General features: G+C 38.8%; 1 pseudogene; it reads left to right on the forward strand.

Annotated features, from left to right (window-relative positions):
* The first annotated feature begins 21,983 nt into the window (after positions 1 to 21,983).
* Positions 21,984 to 22,080, forward strand: LOC122122160 (annotated as a pseudogene).
* Positions 22,081 to 22,316: the final 236 nt, after the last annotated feature.

The following is a 22,316-nucleotide window of genomic DNA, read 5'->3' on the forward strand; positions in this document are numbered from 1 at the left end:
AAAATGCTCGGTGTCAGGTAGGATGTATAATTTGGATGCAAATCTATATGCTATGTAATAGGATGTATTAAAGGTAAAAAACATCATAGGTAGAAGAATTGCCACTACAGTAAATGATAAACAGATTGAATTAGTAGTGAATCATTCTAGGATAAAATTAGATGCAATAAGTGTATTATGTGCTCTAATTTTAATTAATACTTTATTAAACATTAACAGAGTAAAAATTACATGGAGACATAATTAAATAACTAATAATTGGGAGTAACAGACGATGCATAATTTAATAATATAGAGACATTGGTCTCATTCTATGAAATATCTAATTGTATGTATGGATATATGTATATATATGATAAACAATTATAGGATATTGAGTAATTATTAATTTATGCTTTATTAATTGTTAACTGAGATATATCATTAAATGGAGACATAATTTAATACCTAATATTTGGTAGCAATATTATCTATAATTTGATAACATGCAGAATTCTCTTTTTCTGTATATAATATTTTTATACAGGAATCTCTATCTATTTATACCTCATTCACTCCTGAGGCTCGGGAGTTGAGTGCTCTCATAGTAAGCACAAAGACCAGGGTTCGATTCCTCAGTGCCACAAAACAAAAAACTCAGAAGTTCTGCTGTCTTTCAATCAATTGAGTGCTAGCCTTGAGCACAAACGTTTAGGGACAGTGTCTAAGCTCAAACTCAAGCCCCAGGTTTTATGCCAAAAAAAAGGTAGGATATTGGAACTGTAATTATAGAAGGACAGAACTTCAAAAACCTCATTACAGTGCAAGCTAGGAGTCTGGTGTTGACAGCTGCCACCTAACCTGACTTAGCCACATGTAAACCACTTCAACCCAGCTCCACCGGTTACCCATGTCATCCTGGCTTATGCCCGTCATCCTAGCTGCTCAAGGTCTTCAAAACCCAGTCCTGGCAGGAAGTCTGAGAAATACCTCAAAATGTGGCTCCAAGTGGTAGAGCTTTGAGTTCAAACCCCATGGCTAACACCCTCTCCCCAGAAAAACACCCCACTAAACCATTAGATGTGAACTTGTTTGGTTTGTAAAAATTTTCCTCAAAGAATGTTGATACTGATGAAAGCACCCTAATTCTAATGACAGCTTGTGGAATGGAGCTATGTGCTGAGTCCTCCATAGGGTGCGCTGTTCTGAGTCCTGCACAGGGTGCTATGTGCTGAGTCTTTCACAGGATGCAGTGTGCTGAGTCCTGCATTGAGAGCTGGGTGCTGAGTCTTTCACAGGATGTTTTGTTCTGAGCGGTGCAAAGAGTGCCATGTGCTATGTCCTTAACCGGGTGCATTCTTACATCTTGTTTATGTAAGAGTTCCATAACTTAGATGATTATACAGACAAGAATATTGAGGCTCTGATAGGCCCCATGTCAGGGACAAAATTATGTATGACTGAAGACTCGTGGGTTGTCTACAGCAGACAATGGTTTGGTTTGGTTTTTCCTTGGTCATGAACCTTGAACTTGGGGGTGAGGCACTGACTCTTACCTCTTGGGCTCATGGGTAGCACTCCACCACGTGGAGCCATGAACCTCCTTGCAGCATAGGCCATGACCAAGTGGTCAGTAGCTGAAGACTGTCATCCTGCCTTCTTGGAAAGCTGAGTTCTAAACATCTAAGTTCCAAACTATCCCAGACACAAAAGGTACCATGAGACTATTATCTCTAATTCACTACTAAGAACCTGAAGGGGAAGCTGGGTGCTTGAGCTCATGTAGGTTATCCTACCTACTCAGGAGGATGAGATCTGAGGATCATGATTCAAAACTAGTCTAGGCAGGAAAGTCATTGAGATACTTAGCTCCAATGAACCACCAGAAAACCGGAAGTAGCTCTGTGGCTCAAGTGTTAGGGCACAAGACTTGAGCTGAAGAGGTCAGGGACAGCACCAAGGCCAAGACATCACCTCCTTCAATCGACGACAACAGCAATAAAAAAAGACAGAAATAAAGTAACCAAGCTGAAGTAGAGGGCTGGGAATGTGCCTTAGTTGTAGAATGCTTTGTATATATGAAATTGTGGGCTTCATTTTTTAGGACCACATCACTAGGACAAAGCCTGAAGTGGCTCTGTGGCTCAAGTGGGAGAGGGATATCATTATACAAGAGAAACTAGATACAGAGCTCAGGTCCTGAGGTCAAGCTTCAGGACTCATGTATATGTGTGCACGCACACACACACCCGTGCACACACACACCGTGGTGTGCACACACACACACACACACACACACATACATCACAGACCAGAAGTGATGTTGTTACACAAAATGGTAAAGCACTGGGCTTCTGCACTGAGCTCATGGTCAGCACCCAGACCTGTGTTCAACCCCAAAACCTAGGCACCCAGGGCCCAACTAGGAGAAGTCAAAAGTTTTAAAACCTGATGAGCTTCACCAGTCCTAGATGACAGGAAGCTTTGTGATATCCAACATGTGCTTGGATTTCCCAAGCTTCTGGAAACATAGGAGAGGCATCATAAGCCCAACATTCCCTGCAATGAATCATTTCATTATGTTCAGTGCCCTAGTTGTCTGCCTGAAGGACTCCTGAATTATATTGAGCACTGTAACTGAACACCAGAATATAGTTTCACAAAGGCAGGATAAGTGCACAGAACTTGGCCTGCCATGGGAGGTGGCACAAATGAAGGTCTCCTGTTAAAACAGAGCACTGGGAAGAGAGATAGCTAAGGGTACAAAGAGGGATTATCTTTTGTGACCTTCAGAGCCCTCACTAACTGGCCCAGATGGAGTTGTTTGTTACCCAGCTGTACAGGAGTGAGGGCATTTGTGTGCCTGTCCAGACAATGAGAGAGACTTCCTCCAGCAGGCTTGTGATGCAGAGAAACCCTTAGGTAGCATTGTGAACAGTGAAGGGAACCCCAGACCATGCACTATCTTGAAAGAAGTCTCTATGTTGTGAACTCATTGTACTGAATACAAATTTCTTGGTTGTGCTATTCATCATAGCTACTCGGGAATTTCACCTATAAGAATACAATACATCGACAAAGACATGGAAGTACAGGCTCTTTTTGAGGGGGCAGGCCCTGGGGTGGAAATATGAGCCTATGCGTGGTCCAGAGCTCCTTTTGCTCAAGGGTACTGCATTAAGCTTGAGTCACAGGTCGACTTCTGGGAATTTCTATGATCTCTTAGAAATAACTGTGTCATGGACTTTCCTACTCTGGCTGGATTCAAACTAAGTTTCTCTACATCTCAGCCTCCTGAGGACCTGGGATTACAGACAGCACCACTGGAATCTTATTTCTACTCTTCTTCATTTTTAATGTGGACAATCTGACTTCTTAACAGGGTCATTCACAAGGTTTTAATTTATAAGTAAACTACCCAATGTTCTTTATAGCTGACCTGAGAAGGGTTTTCTCTCCTCATCTTCCCCTCTGGTCACAGGTTTGAGGCCAAAAGAGAGAAATGAGTGTCACAGGATTTGGGAGCAAATATCCACAGTACATGCCAGTTCTGACATTTAGCATTGAGCTGCTGTGAATTTACTGTCTCAGGATATGAGAACCAAAAGCTGGACTGATCCTCATACAGTCTGCATTGCACCTTTTGCCTATAAAATGATGTAATAATTATGAGTGTTTTGTGTCTCCAACCTTAAATGTCTAGAACACACTAGTAACATTTTCATATGAAGGGTTAAAGTTTTGAGGCAGTGATCTTAAAACTTGCTTGATTCTAGCAGAGCAACACGTGGTGGTAATCCAAACACCTGGTTGGTTGTGTGCCTCTAAAAACCCTGCAAAGCTTTAGCTCGGGCTTCTCCTCCTAGGCTCCGCTGTGTTGGAGTGTAGGATGAGACCCGAGCTGCAATCTGTTTAAATAAAACCTTAAAACAGCTGTAAAGTTTGACAATCGATCGTCTTGGTGGGGATCCTGCGAGCTGGGTATAACATATTAGTGGGGGCTCGTCCGGGATCCCCCCCAAGACCCCCGAGATATCAGACTCCAAAGGTAAAACAGTACTGTCTTTCCTAATTTGTCTGGTCCTGTCATTTGTCTGTTTTACTTTCATTTTCCTTTGTGAGGATGGCCACCCGATTCGTAAAGGGTTGTTGAAGCAGGCAACCTTGCACCACAAACCTGGAGGAACTGAGAGATGTCCTAGATCCTCTTGTGGAGTGGGGGTCCTTGGAACCCTGCCATGTGGGGCGGGTGTCCTTGGAACCCCACTGTGTGGGGAGGGGGGGGCGGTCGTTGGAATACCGCCATGTGAATTGTGGTGTGGGGTTCGGTTCAATGTTGGGCCAGAACTGACGAGGACCTACTAACAGAGGCCCAACTTGCCCACTGTGGCTCTGCTCCTTCTGCTGTGTGGCCTGGGTGTGGAACCACACCATGACTGTAGTCAGTGGACTAATTTGGGAGATCTCCACTTTGTAAGCTTTTTTGTAACTGTCAAGCCTGCGTGTGTTTTGTTTGTACTGTTTATAGTTTTTTGGACTGTACGTCTGATGGGACTGGAAACCATAGGCACCACTCCATCTAGTCCCCTAGACTTACAAAAAGAAACTGAGACAGAGGGAAAGAAAATGTAGCCCCCAGTTTTTCAGGGAGATAACATGGAAGAAGAAATGTTTCCTCCCCCATATTCTCTTTCCAGGTTCCTTTTGCAGAACCTGAGAATGATCAAGAGGAGGAGGGAGCTATAGAACACTCGGCACCTGCCCTTAAAGTTACTGAGGGGCCAGTCACTCGACCATACTGTGGGATCAACCCCCCTTCTAATACAGCTGTTTTTCCCTTATGCACCATAGGTCCTGTGGATGTGGATGGTCAACAGCAACTCTAATATTGGCCATTTTCTACCAGTTACCTATACAATTGGCACACCAAAAATGCCCCCTTTTCTGAGAAACCCTAGGATTTAATTTGTTTGCTTGAAATTGTTCTCTTTACCCATCAGCCCACTTGGGATGATTTTAGTCAGCTTTTATAGGTCCTTTTTACCACCGAAGAGAGAGACTGTATCCAAGAGGCAGGCCGGAAACATATCCCTGGCCCCACAAGAGCACCTATCATAGATCCTGTCATGATCACTGCCTATTTTCTTGAGATCTGACCAACATGGGACTCCAATACAGTTGAAATAGGGAGTGACTCCTTGTCTATTTCCTAGCTCTGTTGGCAGGTCTCAAGGCAGAGGCTTGCCAACCTACTAATATGGCCAAAGTTTATGATGTTAGACAGGGAGGAAAAGAAAGTCCCGCAGCATATCTTCAGCAGCTCAGGGAAGCTTTTAGTCAATATATCCATATGATCTTGAGACCCAGGAGTTGGCTCAGATGATTATGTTTGCCTATATGAATCAAGCTGCACCAGACATAAAGCAGAAGTTGCAGGCTCTAGACAGACTTGGTGAAAAGTCTACTAGGGTCTCTAAAAGAGACCTTAACTAAATTGGCCTTGGAGACTGGCCCAGACTAGGTATCACTGCTTCCTTTTGCCCTGTTTAGAGTAAGAAATTCACCGTATCCGCTTGGCTTTACCATTTTGAAATAATGTATGGACACCTTCCACTCATTATCCCTAGCCTTCAGACTGAATTGCTTGATGATTTGGATGATATTGAATTTCTGTGTAAGCTTGTCTATTTACAGCTGGTGAATAAGAGGATGTGGCCCCTTACTCAGTAAAATACACAATACTTACATAAGACAGAAATTAAGGAGAAAAAGTACTCCAAAGGCAAGATGCTGTCCACACATATATGTAAATATTGACCCTATGTTTTAATTATTAATTTATGACTATCGTGGCCCACCCTGGGGATCAATGTCAGATCCTGGGAATGGCCTAACTCTTTTGTTGCTCACAGGCTAGTGTGGTCACCTTGAACTATTCACCAATTAGTCATGGTAGGCCTTGAATTCAGATCCCAACATTACTAACAATTGGATCATGCAGTAAGAAACCAAGTGTGAAACTTTTTTCCTTTTCTCTGAGAGTCCTGGGTGTCAGGCATGATGGAGAACATGTCTACAAATTTAGATTCCATGTGATAGGATGTCATCAATGTAATAAAGGGAATGGGTGTCATCATAGTAAAATCAACGGTAACTAAATGAATAAAACAAAAACTACAAGGAACAACCACACCAAACATCTGAATATCTATAGGTAACTACAAATCCTGTATTTAAAATGTATATAAATAGTATGTTTTCCTAGGCTAGGGCTTGAATTTTGGCTTACAGTTCAGGCCTGACTTTCTTATCTTCAAATACGGTGAGCTTCCCCTTCTTCCACAGTGCTGCAGATTTTCCCAGACTCTGAGTTCAAATCCAAAGCATGGCAGAATAAACGGGGTGAATTGCAAGCCAGGGAGCTAACCTCATTTAATTATTTTTTGCTCAGCATGGGGCTTGAACTCATGTTCTGGTAACTCTGCCTCAGCTTCGATCAACCTATGCTGGGGTGCAGCCATTGGACCCACAGTAAATCCTGGGATCCTAAACCCCCAGGCCTTGTGTGGCAAAAATGTACAGAAAAAAGTGCAGCGAGATGGCCTTTTTATGTTTTCTTCCTTTGCACGGTGACCCTCCTGGGTCTGAATGACACTGTTACAAAGGGTACTTCACCTTTTATTGCTGAAGGGTGTCAGACTATTGAGGAAGTTATAGGTCCACATGACAATGTAGGCCCCGACTTCGAATCCCAGTCCAGACACCAATCAATGGCAGGAGATAATAAGAAACTTGTTCCCATCCATGGGTATAACAAGGTAATATTATCAATGTCACTAGTTGAATGAGCTGATGGTGAATGAGGCTCTTATAAAATTAGACAGCATCATTTCAGGAGGTTGATTTTATTTAATATTTATGAAGATTAAAAGAATACTATTACTTACAGAATGCAATAATTTCAGGATATTGATTGATTTACTTAATAGTTTGATAAGAATGAAAACAGTAACATTCATTACATGTAGCATAAATACCCAAGAATTGGTAGGAATGTAGTCTATATAACTGAATAATGTATAGATATCTCTGGCACTCTATAAATATATATATTTATTAGTGTACTACCATCTGAATGTCAATCTGGTCTCATTTTTTCAACCGCTGGGGCTCAATCTCAGGTACTCGGAAATGCCTATCAACTCAATTTGACACAGGATGGCTGGCTGACACTCACCTATTCATGAATTGGGCCTTGTAGGCTGTGAGTTCAGATGCCAGCATTCCCAAAAAATGAATCATGTAGTAAGAAGCTGATGGTGACACATATTTTCCTTTTCTGTGAATGTCTTGGGTGTCAGGAAGGATGTGCAATGCATATGCAAACCTATATCCTATGTAATCAATGTAATCACTGTTCTATGTGTCATAATAGTCAATAAAATGTGTAGTCAATACATGAATAAAACAAAAAATAAAATAAATAACTACACTGAATGCAATATGGAATCAACATATGTATATAAATATAAATCATATATTTAAAATGTACACAAATAGGATGTTTTCTAGTGGTGGGCATCGATTTCAGGCCAAAGGAACAGACTTGAATTTCTTGAATTCAAGGAGGCAAGCTTCCCTTTCCCACACAGTGAAACAGCAGGGTTACCTAGACCATGAGTTCAAATCCCAGTCCTGGCAGAAAAAAAAATGGCATCTTCATGCTATGTGATGCCCAATTCGTACGTATTTCATTTGGCCTCCATTTAATGTGATTGATTAAATGCTTCATAAAGTATTAATTATTATCGACCAGTGTCCTATAATGTAATTGTGTATAATTTTATCCTCGAATCATTCAAATACTGCCCATTTAATCATGACATACATCACATTCCATTGGTAATCATATGAATAGGAATGAGTTTCATAATATCTCCTGCCAGTTGTTGGTGGCAGGACCAGTATTCAAACTGTGGGCTCCAGCTCCTACCACTTAAACCTGAGCATAGGGAACTCACAGGTCTGTCCAAGAACATCAGCAAAACCAGGCATCATTGGCTCTCAGCAGTCCTCCTTAAAACTTACAAGGCTGTGAAAGGAAGATCATGGTCAAAGTCACCCCAGGCAAGAAAGGTCCTTGAGACTCTTGTCCAACTTGTGCCAACAAAGCCAGAAGTAAAGCCATGTGGCTCCAGTGGTAGAGAGCTAGCCTTGATCAAAAGCAACTCACAGATTTTGCCCAGATCCTGAGTTCAAGGTCTGGGAACAAACCGACATACACAACAATCTGTGCAGCCATCCGGCTAAAGCAGGTCACCCTCTTGTCCCCAACTGGCTTGGACAGAGCTCCGCGAAAAAGGGGCTGCTGTCATTTTGACTCCGCCCATTCTGCCTGCATCACAGGATTCCAGCTACACCCCCATTGTATCATAGTTCTTTCTGACCAATGGGATACAAGAATGGTAGCCACGCCCACATTCCATGCTTCCCAGTAGCACCTTGATTCCCTCTGTTTGTTGACACCACTACCAGCAGTTGAGGAAGGTAGAGGTGGCTGAGTGGTGAGCAAGAGACTCGAGGCTTAGGAGGAAAGGCCTTCCTCAGGCCCATCATGTGCCTGCCTGAGCTCTGGCTCCCTCACCCCAGCCCTCCCCATGGAGCAGCATTTCAAACCTGGTGCTGTGTGCTCAGAACCATGATTTCCTTAGGCAATGGTGCAATGGTGTGCCATGAGCCAGCTTGTGGCCCTGACCTGGTCCTGGCTCCCCTGTCCTCTGCTCAGGGCCTGAGTGTCTGTCATGCCTCTGCCATTGCTGCTTGCCCCACCTGGAGCTGCTGCCAACAGCTTTTGCCAGCAACACATGTGAGTGGCTGCCACACAGCCCCGCAATCTGCTACCCAATATCCCTTCCACTCCGACCCGGACTGGTGTCTCCCCTGGGCCCCACAGTCTGGGCCACACCCTGCCACAAATGTGCCCCAGGGGTGTGGCTGGGTGTTGACCCGAGGATCTCACCCCCATCCCCAGCGGCTAGTGTCCCAGGAAACGGGGAGATGCATGTTTGGGAGAGGAGTGGGCGCCACAGATCCTCTGGCCTGGAGCAGTGGGAGCCACACTGCCACACGTCTGCGCCCTTCCTCTCCCTAGTGGAAACCCGGTAGATTTAGTGAGAGTTGGGGAACAAGATGTCTACACCTACCTTCTGGGGTCTTTTTCTTTTTTTCTGGGGATGGGAGGTGTTGGATACAGAAGATAGACACCCTTGCTGTGTGAGCCCTTGTGTTCTGTGCTCGGTCAAACTTTCTCCTGAAAACAGAGAGACAGAGAGAGACATAGGCAGAGAGACAGAGAGACAGAGAAATCATCTTTTTCCTTGTGCAGCCTGATTGTGCTCAGGTGAGTGAGAAGTTGGCAAATTGCAGGTGCTGCATGGATGAGTCTTCTGTCACCAGTCTGGATGTGTGTGTGTGTGTGTGTGTGTGTGTGTGTGTGTGTGTGTGTGTGTAGAAGTGGGTTGTAACAAGGAGGCTGAATGCTTTGGTAACTTCTACCTGTTAATTTTGGGGCATGTATGGGCTTCACAGCTGAGGTCTGGGGGCCTGGAAGGATGAGAGGCTTGAAGGGGACACAGCACTGTTTAATTACAAGAATAAGGGATCTGTGTGCAATGGAGCTGTGTACTCCCTTGGGCCTGGTTGGTGGCAGTGGGAGCTTGCAAAGACCTGGGAATGTGGCCTATAGGGTATGGCTTCCCAGGGGGACAGAGAGCATGACCAACACATAGTAAGGATATGAGTTCTGCTAGTATGGAGCGCAACAGCATAGATCAAACTCTGGGTCTTCTCACCATGACGTCTTATGGGTGAGGCCAACCCTATTTTAAATCTTGAGCTGTGATCTTCAGATCTCAGTGTCCTGAGTACCTAGGATTATAGGCATGAGCTTCTGGCACTGGGACTCTGGTTCTTTTTGGTATATTAGGGTTAGACCTCAAGTCCTTAGGCTTTCCAGTCAGGTATTCTACCATGCGAGTCAAGCTTTTCTGTCTTGGGCATTTCTGAGATGGAGAATTAATATATGCTCAGGCTTGACTGGATCATGGTCCTCCTATCTGTTTCATGCATGAGCCACCAGGCCTGGTCTTCCGTAGTTGAGATGGTAGACATGTAGCGCCTCGCTCAGTCATTGGTTTAGATGGATTGTCCCAAACTCAGTCCACGGCAGCCTATTCTTGACCAGAGGTGAAGCTCTGGGATGGACCTCGACCATTGGACTTCAATCCCCTCATGGGACAGTTGTGAGGAAACAAGGGATTAATACAGAGGGATCTCTGGAGCAGGGACAGGCACAGAGGGATGGGCCATCTGATACTGTTCTTGGCAATTCTGTGAGCATATGATAGAAAGATACCCGGAAAGATCTCAGAGATGGTGTGTGTTATTAATGGTGCAACAGGTATGGGATTGTGAAACAAAACAGGGCTCTTTTTCTTTATTACCCTATCCCATGAGTAACGGGATCCTTCACTTTGTTCAGTTTTGAAGATGGTGAAACTGAGGCACAGAGAAGCCAGGTGACCTACTAATGACTCCCAGCTGATAGGAAGCTCTGCCTGACTTCTCTGCCATGCTCCCTAGGACAATGGGTGCTATTCAATCGATTTCTTGTGGTGGGAAATCCACTTATTTCAAGTCATGTGGCTTGACTTTGGGCCTAGGGCAGCTCCCTGAGCTCCTTAGCTCAAAGCTAGCACTCTACCACTTGAGTCACAGCACCACTTCCAGTTTTCTGGTGGTTCTTTGGAGATAAGAGTCTCACAGGTGTTCTTTCCCAGCCTGGGTATAAACCACTATCTTCATATCTCAGCCTCCATTGTACTTAGGATTATAGGCCTGAGCCACCGGCACCTGGCTTAAGTGTAATTCTGACCTTCTTTCTTTCTCTTTCTCTCTCAGGAACTGATTCAATGGGTGCTGGAGGAGGTGGCACAGCATCCCCATGTGGTTGGAACCAAGGTGGCCCTCTCATTCTGAAGGTAGCCTGTGGGTCAGGAGCTGTCTCGCTCAGTCTACTGTACCAGCTCCATGAGGTAAGTCCCTCTGTGCCCTGGCTACATTGTGAGTTATCCATTGTCCATCTAGCATTACTGGACTCAGTTCTATGTTCAATGCTCTTTTCTAGCAAAAATTTCTGGTTAAAATTATGATACATAGTTACAGAATGAAAATGTAATTCCATCTTAAGAAAGTCATTTAGGGTTCTGGGAATGTGGCTTCATGGTATGGTGATTGCCTAGCATGCATGAAACCCTGGGTTCAATTCCTAAGTACCACATAAATTGAAAAGGAAACACTGGAAGTGGTCCTGTGCCTCAAATGGTGGAGGGTTAGCTTTGAGGAAAAAAAAAAAGCTGAGGAATAATTCCCAAGCGCTGAGTTTCAGCCGCAGGACTGCCAAAACAACAACAGCAGCAACAACAACAATGAACATTTAGTTAGTAAATGCAAAATAAAGAACCCATATTTGGAATATATAATTGCTCCTTCCATACTGATACCTGACAATAGCCCCTAATTCATGTACTTTACCTGTGTTAGGATACTGTGTTGAAAAAAAATATTTTGCTCATCAGGTCATGGCAATTAATGCCAGGAATGTGCTTAGAAGTCAGGTGAAGATCAATTCTGGAAATTCAAAGATTCCAAGCTTTTGAGTGTGGTCACTGCTAATCACAATGAGAAGGGTAGTCTGAGTGAGATTTGGAAACTCTTTTGGCAAGTCATCGCACCAAAAGGGCAGAGGTTAATTAACAGTTGTGACAGAAGAGAAGGAATAATTCCAGATGGAAAGAAAAATGATAGTAACTAAGGTATAGCAGAAACATTTCTAGGGAACCATTTTTGGTTATTGAAGAACTAGCTATCAACTAGGCTTATTCATCATTGCCTTTAGCATTCAAAATCTCCTAGGCTAGTTCTTAATCTCTGTGTGATAAATGTATCTCCTTCTATGCTGTTCTTTAATACCTGATCTCCTTTGCTTTCTAAAAATCTGTCTTTCTATATTTCTCTTTGAACATTTTCTTATACTAAATACACCGATAAAGATGAAAGGATGCTAGTGTAAGAGTCCCATAGCTCATGAGTCATTAATGTAACAAAATGGGAAAGGAGGATATATTTATTGCTACCTCAATTCTGAAAAGCTTCAATGTCACATCATTTGGTTCAGATTTCCATTCTTTGTCTACATAGTGACATTAAGTGCACGTAAATGCAAATATGAGCCAGGTGCTGGTGGCTCATTCCTCTTATCCTAGCTACTCAGGAGGTTGAGACCAGAGGATTGTGGTTCAAAGCCAGCCTGGTCAGGAAAGTCCATGAAACAATTATCTTCAGTTAACCCCAGAAATCCGGAAGTGGTGCTGGAGCTAAAGTTGTAGAGTGCTCATGTTGTACTGAAGAGCTGAGAGACATTGCCCAGGATCAATGTTCAATCCTCCCAACCAACAAAAATTGCAAATATGGCTTTTAATTTCCCCCAAAGGAATGATGAATTCAATAGTAATCTTCCCAAATGATTTAGTAGTGCACCTACTTTTGCTGAGTTACTTGTTGTGATTCTTTGCTAAACATATTCTCTCGTTAAAAATTGTCAAGTAGTAGCTTTATAATAAACTTCATCTAATATTTCATGGTTCAAAAGAGAAGTTCATCCAGTTGATGTCACTGAGATTTCTTACTGTCTTAGTTCAAAGCCAACCTAGGCAAGTTTACAGACAAGTTTTATATGAGTAAAGGACACACTCAAAAAAGTCAGGGACAGATTTTCCTTCCAGCCTTGGATTCTTTTCTTGTACAGTAAAAAGGAAAGCAATAGTTAACTTGAACTTTGCCATTTCTCTATGTTCAATTCCTCTCCTGGGATCGGTTTCCACATCCAGTAACAGTTGCTTCCACTTACTTCCAGTAACAATCTATGGTGCTGCTCCAGAAAAAAATGAATGCGTTCTGGCTTCACTGAAATAGCACAAGGACACTTTTGGACATGAGGTAACAGGTGTTTCAGAGACAACTTAGTAAAGAGAAATAAAATTTAAATTGCTTATAAATACATTATCCGTGAGAACATTTTGTTCAAACTTCTTATGTGCTCTGTAAATTAAGGTGAATTTTAAATGGGAAGAAGGTTCTCAGATCATTTTTTGTGAGTCTATGTGCTGTGCATTAATTTCCCAAGTGTACATGAGTTAACAGTAACAGAAACAATAGCAATTATAGGAGAAAAAGAAGTTCTGTGTTTATGTATAAGTATTCAATACAATATAGAAGACTCTACAAATAAGAAAACATTGAAACAATAAAGCCAAGTCCAGTATGTAGATTAATGGGAGTGATATAGAGAACGCATTACTGCTAAGTGGAACATGAAGCATGAGGCCACTCTCTGTCTAAATCACGCTTGCTAATCATGTAAATGTGCAAAAAGGAGAATGGAAGAATTATTCTGTTTCCAATGCAAGTCAGATATAGGAGAATAGACTTAACTGGAAAAAAAGAGTCCATCTTGAGAGAACAGGAATTATACTAGCAATGAACCTGGTGGCTAAGATCACATTTCTTTTTCTTTCCTTTTCATATATATATATATATATATATATATATATATATATATATATATATATATATATTTGTTGTTCGTGGCACTTGAAATATGGGAAAGGGCGCTGTCCCTCTGAAATGTAGCCCAAGACTAGTGCTCTTCCACTTGAGCCACAGTGCCACTTCCATTTTTCTGGTAATTATTGGAGAAAAGAGCCTCCGGGACTTTCCTACCCGTGATGGCTTTAAACCCCAATCCTCAGATCTCAAAACAACTTGGTTTATGATCACATTTCTAACAGTGTACCCTCAGTATATGTAATATATATGTTCATCTATCTTTATATGAATTCTTGAGTTAAAAATATGAGCTACAGCTTAGACTTTACACTCACAAAAGTGTTTGAAGTTTAAAAGTTGATACTCCTGGAAAAATAAAACCTAAGAATCTAAAGGAGTCAGGGAAGTTCAAATTGCAATCAGCTTGGACATTATAGGCTTTGAGACACTACCTATAGTTAACCATCCAAAACCTGGAATACCAGTCAAGAGCAAGATTGCTGAATAACAGCTTTAGATTTTTGCTTACATACATACAGACATACACATACACACAGAGGCACTTATAGGTGCACACAAAAATACACAAATGAAATAATTCTCAGAATATGTAGAAAACTTAGAAAACAATAGAAAATAGGTCCTGAGTAAGACTAGAATCAAGTGTTAATTTTTAATATTAGAAAGCCTTCAAGTGAACTTTCCCCCAGAAGTTAAGAATATTACATAAGTAGTGATCAGAGATAGTAAGAGAGTCAAGCAATCATTATTAATGGTTTAGGATCCATGGTGGAATGAATCAGGGAACCCTGCAGGTGCATCTGAAAATGTTCATATTCTGTGTCAAATGTTAAAACATCATTGAAAATAGTATATGAACAGTCTGAGCAGTCAGTCTAGTGGATAAGATCATAGGAGAAGTTCAGAATTGCTAGTCTGCTTCTAGATTAAATAAAAAACTATGGCAGGGCAATGTGCTCCAAGCCTGGAATTCTAGCACTCAGACAGGAGGTTAGAGAGTGGAATTACATAACGATAACTTCCCTGGACCAAGTAGAATAATTTTGTCTCAGTAAAACAAACCAAACAACAAAAAAGGAATACACAGAAGTTTGGGCTAATTTTATCATTGTTTTGAGAAGTCAAGTTTCCTATTGAATGCAACTCATATGTATCCTCACTTGAGTTTTAAATGCTCTCATCATTACAGAAAATTCCTAGATACAAAATAGTTCATGATTCCCACACAAAAATTTGGAAAAATAAGTAAGCCTCATTCTGTTGTATTCCAAATAAATGTTGAAGGATTACAAAGCTTAAGTCTGGAGAAATAGCAAAGTTCGTAAATTAGCAAAGTTTGTAAATTAGAATTTACATTTAAAATATATTTTTTGGTTTTGTTTGTAATTTCATATTCTATAGGATACTACAAAATTCTTTTTAAGTAGAGGGATTAATTGAAAAATTCACAAATGATTCTGGCATTCTATTTGCCTAGATATTCTTTCAAGAGTGTTATAATTAGAACATAGTTAATAGATAATTCCCACAGTTTCATGTATACCATGTAAATGTGAATAATGTAGACAGAGTTGCCAAAAAAATGGGTGACATTAATTTATACATTTAGAAAAACCAATTTTTTAAGGGTTTGGTTTAATATGGTATGAAGAGAGTAATTGTGTGACATCTACTTTCTTCTACCGATGTGTAACACAGGAAGCCATTTCCTTATTTACGTGTCTCTGTATACATGTAGAAAAATGCTAGGTTTGGGGTTTGTTTTCAATTTTGTTTTTGTTTTATTAGTTCGTCCTAGAGCTTGAACTCTTGGCCTGGACAGGGTCTCTGACCCTGTTTATGATCAAGTCTCGTGTCCTACCACTTAAACCTCAGTGCCACTTGAGTCTGGCTTTTGTGGAGAAGTTTTTGGAGATAGGATTCTAAGAAACCTTTCTGTCTGGGTGGGCTTTGAACCATAATTTTCCTATCTTAGCATCCTGAATATCTATGATAGTTAAAAAAGTATAAATATAAATAATATTTGCAAGTTTTCTGATCTCAAGAATACCAGTGGAGGAAAAATGATGCAGCTCAGTTTATTAAGGTGTTCTTTTCAGAACAAGGAGGGTGTCTCATTAGCAGAGGTGTAGTATTCATGATGTGAATTAAGGAATTTTAGGTGCCCTTTACAAGTTGGAAACTGTTGGGCTAGGATTATTTTATGGCATAAATCTTGAGATTGATGGTCATAGAAATAATAGCTTACTCTGATAAACAATGGCTTACTCTTGAAGAATTAATTATTACACACGGTTCATAGTTTTATCCTCTACCAGAATTTGGCTATTTTTTTGTTGACTTCTCAATCTGTAACACACCATTGGAAACGGCATCTATTGCAGAATTACATAACATGCAAACAGGTACTGTTTTGAATCTCTCAGGAATGTTGAGAATTTAAAAATGAGTAGTTATTAGTCATAAGAATTTTGAAGAACACATATATTCTGTCCTCTAAACAACATACTTTAAAAAGTTATGGGTTTCCATAGCATTAAACTGTTTTCTGTTTTAGAATGATAAAGTACTAAAATTATACTTTTTTGAAAAATTTGGCAAGTATATTGTGAAAATATTGTCTAGTTGGATAACATTCAAGTTGATTACCCTCTAATAAAGAAGGGGTAATTAATTCATATTAGATGCCAAATAGTATTGATTTTTAAAATATTACCACATAAAGAATATTATTTACTGTGCCAATACAGTGAAAGTATATTTTACGCAGCTTATTTTTTCAATTTTATTATCAAAGTGATGTACAGTGGTGTTACAGTAATTGTAAGGTATAAATCATAACGTTTCAAACTTGTTAACCCTCTCTCATTTTCGTTCATCCCTTCACAAGTTGTAATGTACATTTCCAACATATTGTCTTGTGAGTATTGCTACTGCATTGGTTTCCGTTTTGTCCTTTGTCTCACCATTATGCTTTTCCCCTTCCCTTCGCTAATTAAGTTAAATGTATTTACAATACAAAATGATATACGGCAGGGATAACCATAGGGGAAAAACCCAAAGAAAACTGAAATCACATAGTTCATCAAAAACAACAACCACAAATGAAAAAAATCTTGTTCCATATCTTGGAATTCATTTTACTTAGCATCAGCTAATATGGATATATACACGCATAACAAACCCACTGGAAAATAATAGCTGCATGGATACTATATCATGAAAACAGCATGTTAACTTTTTGATGGTAAAGGTGGAATTAAGATCAGTGAATTCGCGGTTGTGATAAAGGATTTTCAAGAATTTTAAAGTTATGACAGGTAAATTTTAATTGTTCAAAATTTTAACAACTTAGCCTATGAAGAAAATTTGAAATTGCCTGGAATAATAGGCTTTCATGCAAAGAAATCCAAGGAGACAGTAGAGAGGGAGCAATGTGGATGAAGATGGCTCTTTTTCACACTAAACAAAGAAACCTGAGAAGCCTTGCTGTAAATCCTGTAGGTTCTCTTGGAATTGTCCTTACCCAGGAACTATAATTTCACTGTTTGAAACAAGGTTGTATTGGAATTTAAATTCAAAGTTCTTAAAAAAAAATAAGGCATCAAAATTTGTGAATATACCTTTAATTACCAAACAGTAATTCTCTGAAAAAGATAATTTGAGTCAAAATATTTAGGGAGAAAGTGCCCTTTACAATGAAAGAAGTTGTTGGGTTTACACATTTTTTTTAACACTTTCCACAATGTCTTTGGATGTGAAGCAGTGAAACACAGAAAAAAATCTGATTGGATACTTCAAACAAATGATTTCACATTTCTAAGTGGCTCACAAAAAATAATATCCTTTTCCATATGAGATAGTGAAGACTTCTGTTCTTACATATGCCAAAAAGTTCAGAAAAGAATTGAGCAAATGGAAAAGTTTAATTAAAAAGTTTTCTTAAAAGACTTAGCTAAGCGTATTGTCTTTAGCAGTGAAGGGAGGCCAAAACTTTTTGTTATAAATTGTGTTAGTATTTTTACTCCCTAAAGTGAGTTTACAGAGCCCATTTGGCTCATTACAATGCAGAACTGATTGAATGAAGACATGAAAATAAATTCTAAACCCAAAAGAGGCAATTAAAAAGTTTTAAAAGAGAAATAATGAAGATGTAGTAGTGGTGGAGCCCGTATAGTCCTTCAGGTTCACTAGACATGAAGCCAAGAAGCTGTGATTAATTGGAACTCCGGCAAGAGCTAAGAGGAGGACATAGAAGTAGGACATAGAAGTATTGTCCTTTTGTAACAGACACTGTCTTCCAAGGTATGGGTGATTTAACTCTATTCTCCTCCATACATCTTGATGAAGAAATGCAAGACCAAGAGAAAAATAATCAATTGAAATAATTTTGCATAGAGTAACTTCACTGTTCCTGATGTGTTATCTAAGGAGAATCTTAAGAGAGAGGATAAAAGTGCAATAATTTTTTGTTTCGTATACGCATCTTGTTAGCAAAATATATTGTTGAGTTTAGACAATTCTGATTGAACCAACAAGTGATGGAGTACTTATTTTTGTGGGCACTTTAGACACAAGAAGTCTTTCAAGGTAAAAGAAAAAAATATAGCCAAATATTTGTGATCACAGCTTCTTGGACTGTTTTCTGGAGACAAAGTTATACATTAGATTTCTCCTCATTAACATAGATGTTGTTTCATGGCAACCAAATGCAAGAGCGAAGTTTAATGGACTCACTTGGCCAATTAAACAGCATGAAAGAAGAAAATGGCAAATAATACTTAATGAATTACTTTGCCAGAAGAAAGAAGGAAAAATATAATTCAAAATCAATTGACTTAAAAGTTTGAAGAAAGAGTAGTGAAGAGAGATTAGAGAAAATAAAGAATATTGTTTTCTCTCCAGTGGAGTAATGGGTTCTTGATCTTGTTTCTTCCATTCTATCCTCACAAATTACCAAGTGTGTCTCAGGACTGGATTATCCAGTTCAGACAGAAAACTCGTAGAAGAAATATACTATTTGCAGCAGATGTAGGTGATTTATAACCTTAGATAATCTATTTAATTCTGTTCAAAATTCTCCCCTATCCCAAACTTCCCTCTTTGAACAGCTTTTTTTGCTTTTCCCAAGACTGCCCTTCATTAACTGATTAAAATTTTGAGACGTCATATTCATACTCTCTGGAGATTGCTGTTTGGTTGTGATTTTTGAGTGTTTTTGTTTCTTGTTGTGTTTTTGAACTGAATTTTAAAAGGTTGTGCAATTGTTTTACAATTAAATATATCTATCTAATTGTCCAATGCTCCTAGATCGGAGTCACTCCTTCCATCATTCTCAACCAACCCTTTCTCCAAGATTTATTTTCAATTTACTACTTCCTTTATCATATGTGTCCATTGAGTATTCTAGCTGTACTTGCCCCTTGTTCATTTTTCATTCATTCTATATCTTTACTATAATTCCTCTGCCCTTTGTTCATTTTTCATTCATTCTATGTCTTTACTATAATTCCTCTCTGCTTTCAACTTCCAGATAGTCATTCTGTTAAACTGTCTATTAATACTTTTAAAGGTTTATATACAATCCATGGACTTTCAATCCTGCATATTCTTAAAGTGATGTCAGCTTATATTTCCATAATTGATTCATCTGCAGCAACAATTTGCAAGAATGCAGACATGAAGCACCTAAACATGATTTTATTCTCATCCATTTGGAAGATTAATCTTTAGTCAAAAAGAAAGTTAAAAATGGCTTAGAATGTATTACTAACTACAAATTTTTATAAATGGCTTTGTACAATGGTGAGATTCTTTTATTTTACAAGGAATAATATTTTCTACTACCTATAAGTTTTGGAAAATGAAGAAAATTAAAATTTATACCTAGAGAGGAATAGGATAGAAATAGAAGACAGATATTATGTTTGTCATATCTCTAATGAGTACTCATATTCAAGACTTAAGGTTATATTTCTTACTATGTTAGACAGAGGGAAAACATAAAATAACATATGATAAGGCAACTATTTGTGACTTTTTAAAATGTACCTTATTAAATGATGAAATTTATTAGCTAACGTTTGGGTTTGAAATTTAGGAGGCTGATCTATTTAACACATTTCTGCAAGGCCCTTACTGAAAAACGCAAATTGTGGGTGGTACTATTTCTACACTTTAATGAATGGTTGAACGTGTTTGGCATTAGTGCTGTGTAAATAATTCTACTCTATTGTAACTTGCTCCCTGCACTTGAAAAACTTGTAATGTCACTAAGCATCATCAACTTGTCAAATGTTATTTTGGCAAATGTGATTTTACAAAGTTTATTTGAAAAGGAATACACTTTCAGGAGATTAAACGTAGATTATCATTGGTTTGGGAGTGACATTTTTATACCACAGAACCATGTTGTACTGAAGTCCCAGTGTTTTGAAGCACTCCTTAGTGCTTCAAATGTATTTCTGAATTACATTTGACTTCTAAGTCAAGTTTTCCGGGCTTTGGTAGACCAATTATGGATCTATCCTTCAAGGAACTATTTTTTGGCCCACTTATGTTGGAATAAAATCTTTCATTAATCAAAGGAGAGGGGTATTAAATATAATCTTATGACACTTTGTGAACTAGTTCACTAGTATGGGCTGGTCATCTATAAGTTGAATATTTGACTTACAGTACTTTCTCTCAAATTTTGTTATCTCATCCTTCATTTTAAGTTGCCTTGCATTTCACAATTGCTTATTGCTAATTCTTGCATCTCAAGGAATTGGGGCCCTGAAATATAGGAAATGAGAAATTGAGATGGGTCTTCAATTACTTTGTGTTGACATGTTGCATGGGCTTGGGTGAGAAGTCTTGGCCCTGTTATCTGATGATGCAGGTAACTGGGACCTAGGATCCTAGGACCCATGGGTACTGCAGAAGAATATTGTTTTTTAGACATCTTAGCTAAATTTGGGTATTATCAGTAGGAATGCTTAAGAAATGTGGACAAAATCATTTTGGGACAAGCGAGTTAAAGCAATAAACAGAGCAGCAGAGTGCAATAAACAGAGCAGCAGAGTAAAATCCATTATAGATTAGAGGAAAACATTGTTTTTTTGCCATGTGGGTTCAGAAGACCAAGAACAGAATGTATCACAAATTTAAACTAAAGATATTGCATAGACACTTTTTATATTCTAATATATATTTTAAACCTAATGATTTTAATTCCAATTCTATTTATTGGAATAAATAAATATCTATTTATTGGAATAAATAAATATCAATTTATTTGTCAAATTATCAACTAATTCTAGTAAGTTTCACTGTGTGAAATATAAAATCAGCACATATAATTAAAAATATATAACTATATATACTATAATTAAAAGGCACATGTTTTGCATTGTTCTGTTGTAGTTACTGTATCAATGGCAAATCTGTTTTTAAGTATTATTCCATTATCTCTACCTCAGTGTTTGATAGAGTTAGACCTAAAGCTTTACCATTTGTAGATTTACAGCATGGAGACAATAGGAAATACTGTGATTAAAACATGATCAATTTAATGCCTAATAATGAGGAGAAACATATGGACTTCTCCTGCAACTATGAAAATATTTGGTGATTAAAAGGCAGTAGTGTAAGTTCCTGCCTGGTTGGATGGTAGACAGACCAGGACATTAAGTAATCATGCATACCAACATTTTTTCACCTTCTTGGCTTCAGCTACTTTTGAAATGGAAGGTACAATAAACAATTATATTTTGATAAAATACCTTCTAGTCTGAACAGTTTTGTTTGAACTGTTCGTCTCTCTATGATCCCTTGTAACCAAGATTAGTTTTGTTCCAGTAAGACAATCTGTGCTGTCAGGGTAAGATATTCTGGTTGGTCTGTTCCCACATGGAAGAAGGGTAAAGGCTCATGTATACATTTATTCCAGTAACACCTCATTTGGGAAAATGTCAGCTGAAGAAGTTTAGAAGTAGCTCTTAAGCAATGCTTACTTTCAATCCATTAGGTCCACAGTGCTAACACAGTTGGATAAATAAATATTTGAAAAAGCCATCACCTTTGGACCTATCTATAAATATTTGAGAGTACGATCAAATTCCAAATTAAAAGATTTGATAGTCATTGACAAAAATTTTGCAAATGTGAGCAATTGATTGATCAATATAATGTTTTCCACTATTCACAGAATTTTAGGGAAATAAGATCGATAGCATTGTTAGGAAAAATAAGGTTTCCTTGTTACTAGTGGGCACCCATAGATATAAGCCTGTATAAAGATTTCATCATTAACTACATAATTTAGAGGATACTACATGCTTCAGCAGCAGGTATACTCAAATTACAATACAGAGATTAACATGGCACTTTCACAAGGATAATATGAAAATTTGAGAAGTATTTCATATTTTTCATTCTTCAGATGCAAGAAATGAAAAACAGTTATTAAAAAGGTGATTACCAAATTATAAGTATAACAATACACATAATTCATATAATTAAATTTAGTTTAACATCAGTGTATTAAATCTTCACCTCAGAAAGGCATTTACATAGAATAATCTTTACAAAACTTTTCAAATTAGACAACATTGTCATTTTATCCCAAAGAAAATTAATATTAAGACCTAGAAAAAAAAGGAATCAAA

The sequence above is a fragment of the Dipodomys spectabilis genome, unplaced genomic scaffold (genome assembly GCF_019054845.1).
Source record: "Dipodomys spectabilis isolate Male_0828 unplaced genomic scaffold, ASM1905484v1 ptg000205l, whole genome shotgun sequence".
NCBI classification, from domain to species: Eukaryota; Metazoa; Chordata; class Mammalia; order Rodentia; family Heteromyidae; genus Dipodomys; species Dipodomys spectabilis.